The sequence below is a fragment of the Lolium perenne genome, chromosome 2, assembly GCF_019359855.2.
Source record: "Lolium perenne isolate Kyuss_39 chromosome 2, Kyuss_2.0, whole genome shotgun sequence".
Taxonomy (NCBI): domain Eukaryota; kingdom Viridiplantae; phylum Streptophyta; class Magnoliopsida; order Poales; family Poaceae; genus Lolium; species Lolium perenne.
In genome coordinates, this window is record NC_067245.2 from 113,041,241 (window position 1) to 113,047,819 (window position 6,579).

At 44.1% G+C, this 6,579-nt stretch overlaps 1 long non-coding RNA gene across 4 annotated transcripts; it reads right to left on the reverse strand.

The window, feature by feature from the left end:
- Nucleotides 1–2,486: 2,486 nt before the first annotated feature.
- LOC127333620 (uncharacterized) lies at nucleotides 2,487–3,665 on the reverse strand. 4 transcript variants are annotated; one of them, XR_011751833.1, is made up of 3 exons: nucleotides 3,270–3,642; nucleotides 2,603–3,184; nucleotides 2,487–2,526 (listed from the first exon to the last, which is right to left on the reverse strand). It is a non-coding gene; the product is annotated as an uncharacterized lncRNA (long non-coding RNA). The 4 variants fall into 4 exon arrangements; XR_011751834.1 differs by lacking the exon at nucleotides 2,487–2,526 and having other exon boundaries at nucleotides 2,602–2,830; nucleotides 2,921–3,184; nucleotides 3,270–3,641; XR_007871411.2 differs by lacking the exon at nucleotides 2,487–2,526 and having other exon boundaries at nucleotides 2,602–2,830; nucleotides 2,959–3,184; nucleotides 3,270–3,637.
- Between the last annotated feature and the right edge of the window lie 2,914 nt (nucleotides 3,666–6,579).

Genomic DNA, 6,579 nt, shown 5'->3' on the forward strand with positions numbered 1-6,579 from the left:
ATTGCTTCCGCTTATCATCCTCAAACTAGTGGTCAAGTAGAATTATCAAATAGAGAGATTAAATCTATCTTGCAAAAGACTGTTAATAAAACTAGAAAGAATTGGGCTAGTAAATTGAAGGATGCACTATGGGCTTATAGAACTGCTTATAAAAATCCCATGGGAATGTCACCTTATAAAATGGTTTATGGGAAAGCTTGTCATTTACCTTTAGAACTAGAGCACAAAGCTTATTGGGCAGTTAGAGAATTAAATAAAGATCCTAAACTTGCCGGTGATAAGAGGTTGTTGCAATTAAGTTCTCTAGATGAATGGAGAAGTGAAGCTTATGAAAATGCTAAACTCTTTAAAGAGAAAGTTAAAAAATGGCATGATAGGTGTGACGCCCCAAAACCGGTACCATGAGGATCCCAGCGAATCCGCCGAAATCCGCACGATATCGATTTTAGGAGACGCACCACCAAGCGCCTCGTACACGCCGAAGCATGCACGCGATGCGGGTGGAATCATTCACGAGAGGTAACATTACAACAGGGTTACAATAGAGCCCACAAGATACATATATATTACAACAACGACTTCATCGAGTCAAGATATACAAATAGATACATACAAAGATCCAAATCATACAGAAGATCAAATACATCCGAGTACGGACAAGATACAAATTGGACTAAGAGTCCTGAAGATAACCAGTGGCGTCCATAACCCTGCCCAGGCCAAGCCGGAAGGGTAACCTTGCTAGCGTCGTTCTTCATCGAACATGATCTTCATACCTGCCCGGTTATATCCCGTAGAAGCAGCAATAAGTACGGGTTCGTACTTAACAAGACTTCAAGACGTATAAGCATTCGTCAACCAGTCGTCCTTTGTACTTGAGGCACGCAGGGGACTTAGAGGACGCAAGAGGAACGTCATAGGCAATATGGTAGGGTTAAGCGGCAGCGCGCAAGCACTAAAAACCTATAGAGACACTCTGCAACATTCGTCTAAACAGAGAAGGTGAGAGAGCGCACAACTAACATTTCTATACTCTACAAACATAACACAGCCGATGTGTTCCCCCTTCGCCAAGAAGTACTTATAAAGGCACTCACACGGTTGACAAGTTTTAACCAGTTATTATTTAAGTTGTTCTATCTTACTATGCAAGTTATTAGTATTGAAACAACATGTGTAAGTTGTCTATGATCGAGTCATACAGCTCCAAGTCGTCCATAACCGCGGACACGGCTTATCGATAAGATTTAACCCTGCAGGGGTGCCCAAATGTGCCCACACGCACGATCAACCCACTTGCGACAGGTGGATATAACGACTCGCACTCTTCTTCACGACAACAATGTTCAGGAAGCCACCTAACCAAGTTGAACCCGTATCGAAGTCCGGCCGTATCTCCGAAGCGGACCTAGCTGTTTGCGACAGCGTACTAGGTGGTTTAAACACACACTGGGGCGATAAACCACTTCGCAGCGGCTCCGCGACCTATGCGTGCATACCAGAAACAAGGGATACAAGGCACCCAGGGGCTTCCCAAAGTAAATAAGTAACAGGCTGGCATGCACGCAACAACAAATGGTAAAACATTGCAAACTAATTGTGGCCACTGGACAAAGCTGTAGATTCCGGCAGTGGTCGAGGGGAGACCCAGAAACATACCCACGTGTGGTTAGAGCGCTCAGTCTCGGAACAGATAACAAGAACTCGGGGTCCTAGGTTTTAAAGAAATACAAGTGAGCCGTCACAAAACGATCAGTTGACCCACCGATGCCTCCGCTAACAACTATTAACAAGTAACCATGATATCCTCAACAAATATAACCATGAACCATGTGTCATGATTCCCCAACAGATAACCCGATAAGATAGCATTAACGGTAACGAGATATAAAAAGCACTAGCATGCACTACGACTCGCAAGGCAGACCCGAAACCAAACAATAGCCGTAGGTGGTTGGTGGAGGCAATATAGGCTGCTTGAGGTAACAAGTGGAAGGGACACGTGACAAGAACGCAACTTAAGGATAGCATGAGGGAGAAGGCAAAATAAAATAGGTGAGCGACTTCTGCAGAGGCAGAAGTATAAGGGAAAATGCTTGCCTGTTAAAGATTGCCGAGGGACATCCGGAGAACTTGTCGTATCTCACCGCACCACTTCGTGATCCTATCCGGAAAGAAGCAAATGCTGGACAAACAACATATGCAAGTCTTACTACTACGAAGAAGAATCAGCATGAGCAGATAATATGCATGACATGCATGACATGGCAATTATGATGCGATGCAACTTATCCAATTTAATCGGAATCGAAATCCCGAACAAACAAATTATGTTGGAGTTGCATTTTCTACCGGCAAAGTTAAGGGTGGATTAACATAGCAACATGACAGGGGTGAGCTACACAATTTAAACGGAGCGGAAAACCGTATCCGGCAATTCCAAAATACTCCGCGTTTATTTATTAGGTGTGATGCAAACTAACACGAGGACATGGAATTGGATGTAGCTGCTGATACGTTTTTCTCCTGAGAGGAACGCCCCAGTCAAAGACAGATGAAACAAGGAGGATTTGTATGAAACCAAGAAAAAGAAGTGACTTGCCTAGCCAGGTATCTGAACTTCGGGATGGTTCGTGCATGTGCAGGTCAGCACAGGTCGGGTGACCTCTGAAGTCTGAACAAGGAAAGCTGCGGGCGATCTAGCCGGCACGGGCGACGAGATTAGCACATACCAACTAGAAAGAGTTCAAGGCCCTGGCCACCATACTGCTTTGACGATGCTGATTTAGTTTGCTCTCGTGTACAAAAGAACCAACTTCAGGCGCGACATCTGAACAAAACAAGGAAAGAAATGATGAATTTAATTGGCAGCTTTGGGGATTTGAACAAAGGAGCTCACGGCTGAAACTAAGGCACGAACTAGTCGATCTGAAATTCAGATGTTGAGATGGTTCAGACACTGTGGATCTTTGGACCAAGCAACTGTCGAAGATAACTCTATCTGACAGAGATGCATAACAGCGGGGGACGCAGGGATCAAAGTAGATGACGACAAGCACAACCCTGGCGATGGAGGGCGAACGGCGAGGAAGAAAACGGCACCGGACATGCGTCTCGGCAGGGCGGACGTGGTGGAGTAGGCGCTGGGACCGAGGATCAACGGAGAGTCGCCGGCGACGAGGTCCTGCGGCAAAACAGCGTCACCGTCGGCAGGTCGATAAGGAGATGAAGGAAGTCGATGGAAAGGTCCAGGTGAACGTGGAGATTACCAGGATGCTTGTGGAGGGGTCGACGGTGCCGGGAGATGGCCGGAGCGACGGGTCGACGTCGATTTCTTCCGGCGGAGCTCAGGATATGTCTGAATTTGTTCCAAAACTGCCGCTGCATATCCTTGTCTGCAGTCCTGCGTGGAGAAGGGGAACTGGTCGCGGCGCATGGAGGGGGAAGAAGGGAACTAGGGTTTGCTTGGGCTCTGTTTTGGGGATAAGGAGGAGCAGGTGCAAGTAGAGGTGGAGGAGGAGCGCACGACAGCGCGGAGGAGGTTGTAGTCATGCGCCCTGCGTGACAGAAGAAGACCACCAAGGCAAAATGATCTGCGTTGGTTCCTGTTGGCTTCTTTTCTCTTCTCTGAATTGCTTGTGCCTCCTCTTCGTTTTCTTGCTGAAATCTTTTGGGGGCAAGGTAGAGGGTGAGGGGAGAGATTTGGAAAAACATTTCAAAAGTTTAATTTTATTTTAAGAAAATTTGCATGGTTCCAAAATACTCTGACTTGGGGTTTGGTTAAATAAGAAGACACACACGGGAGGGTTTTTATAGAACCATACAACAGAAAACTAAAATAGATTTGATTTAAATAATTTTATTTTGTAAAAATATGGATGATATGATGCATGATGTCATGGTGATGCATAAAAGAAAAGGAACAAGCAAATCTATTAGGGGTATGATCCTGGGCCGTTACAATAGGAGGATTATCAAAAGAGAATTTAATATTGGGGATAAAGTCCTATTGTATCGGTCTCGTCTCAGATTCTTTGCAGGGAAATTACTCTCGAAATGGGAAGGACCATACGTTGTTGAGGAGGTGTATCGTTCAGGAGCAATTAAAATTAGCTCTCTCCAAGGCAATGCTACGCAAGTGGTGAATGGACAAAGACTCAAGCATTATATCTCAGGTGATTCTTATAATGTTGATGTTGATATTATTCGAGTGGAAACACCGGAGGCTTTCATCAAAGGACAAATTGACAGTCCGCCAGAACTCGACTTTGAATAGGTAACAGTACTGGTAATGAAAAGTTCGCAATTTACTTTCCGAACTATATTTTTGCTGTTTTTGGAAAATATGAAAAATTACGAGTTCGAAACGGAGTGGAAAAGATGCACGAGGGCGTGCCACCATAGGCCGGCGCGGCCTGACCTGGGCCCGCGCCGGCCTATGGTCTGGCCGCCTCGTCGCCCCTTTCCGACTCTGGTTCGATCTGGTACTTTCCTTTTGTCGAGAATTTTTTTGCTATATAATCCCCCGGACCCCTGGAGGCCCGTATATCGTTTTCTCGACGTGTTTTGTTTCGAGCTGTTTCTGCCAGGATTTGCTTCGGATCTAGAGCCATCATGTCTTCGTCGGAAACTCCGAAGGACAGCTCCTGCAAGGATGTTGGCAACTTGTACATGGAGGAGCTGAGGATGCACCCCAAGGAGTTGCTGCTCGTTGAAGGAGAACTGCAGATCAAGGATGTCCAGGGTCCTAAAGGAGAAGGAAGCTTGGAAGACAGGATGGAGAAGCTAGAACAAGAGGTTTTCAAATACAAGAAGATGGCTGAGCGTGAGGTGGATATCTTCCACAGGATTGTGTCTGAACTCATTGCTGAACATGAGAAGGAAACTGCAAAGCTTTGGGGCGACATCCTCTCACTTCACGACACCACCAACAAGCTCCAAGCACAACTCTATGACGTTCAGAATCAGAACTGTGAGTATGAAAACAGGTTTAAATACATAAGCCGTGCTGCTAGTTTCAGGATTCCCGAGACCAAGATGTCGTTTCTTGATGGAGAGCCTCTTCCTTGGAAGTTTGATGACGGGAGTTCATCACCACCATCACCGCAGGAGTAATTCATCATCGGTATTGGCATCCCCTTGGTTTGTTCCAAGCTTGGGGGAGTGCCGCGGTATCACATCATCACTACCTTTTACTTTTTATTGTCAAGTAGTGTCATATCATGAGTAGGGAAGTTATCATATAAGATGGGTTGCAGTTTGGAAGTATCTCTCCTTTAGTTGGTTATCTATGTATCCCTTGGTGTGAGTTATCGTTATGGAATATTAATGAGAAGTCTTATCATTTACATATTGCACATCTTATTTTAGTTTGCAATCTCTATTATATGATTTACCTTGTTGTTAGTATTGGTATCACTTTGGGGGCATTGAATAAATCTATTTGGTTTTGGCAAACTTAGCATTGGTCAATAGCAACAACACTTTGAGGTTTAAGTAGAAAAGAGAAATACATGTCGATGTTTCATTGTCTTTCTTTCTTGTTAGCTCATAGCTTATTATTCTGAAGTTAAAATCGTTTGTGCTTACAAGAAAGATGCATGATTGTTTCTATCACATGTATATTTGTTTGTTTCCTTCGACTCTTATGCTTGCTAATTAACCTTGCTAGCCAAAGACTTGTACTGAGAGGGAATACTTCTCGTGCGTCCAAACCTTAGCCCAAACCTATGTCATTTGTGTCCACCATACCTACCTACTACATGGTATTTTCTGCCATTCCAAGTAAATACTTCATGTGCTACCTTTAAACAATTCAAAACTTAGTGTCTCTTATTTGTGTCAATGTTTTATAGCTCATGAGGAAGTATGTGGTGTTTTATCTTTCAATCTTATTGGGCAACTTTCACCAATGGACTAGTGGCTTCATCCGCTTATCCAATAATTTTGCAAAAAGAGCTGGCAATGGGATTCCCAGTCCCAAACTAATTAACCTAATTAGACACTCCTCCATGGTATGTGATTGATGGATGGCACCCGAAGGATTCGGTTAGCCATGGCTTGTGTAAGCAAAGGTTGGGGGGAGTGTCATCATCATAATAAAACTAAAATAAAAAGGCACTCCTTCATGGTATGAGATTGTTGGCAGGCACCCGAGGATTCGGTTAGCCATGGTTTGTGAAAGAAAGGTTGGAAGGAGTGCCACATAAAATGAAAATAATATGGGAGCCGCTCTTTGAAGGTTTGTCTGGCAAGGGGGTTAGAGTACCCGCTACCAGTCGTTGACAACAACAAACACCTCTCAAAATGTTACTTTTATTATCTCTATATGATTTCAAAACTGAAAAAGCTCTAGCACATGATTTAATCACTGCTTCCCTCTGCGAAGGGCCTGTCTTTTACTTTATGTTGAGTCAGTAAACCTATTTCCCTCCATCTCAAGCAAGCATTTGAGTAGTTGTGATCAAACCATTATATTGTGATTTGCTTTATCATGTCTTTTATTCTTCCTTGTTTAGTACAAGTTTTATCTGAATGAATATAGCTTTGCAAGTTATCAATGATCATGAGGAGACTATT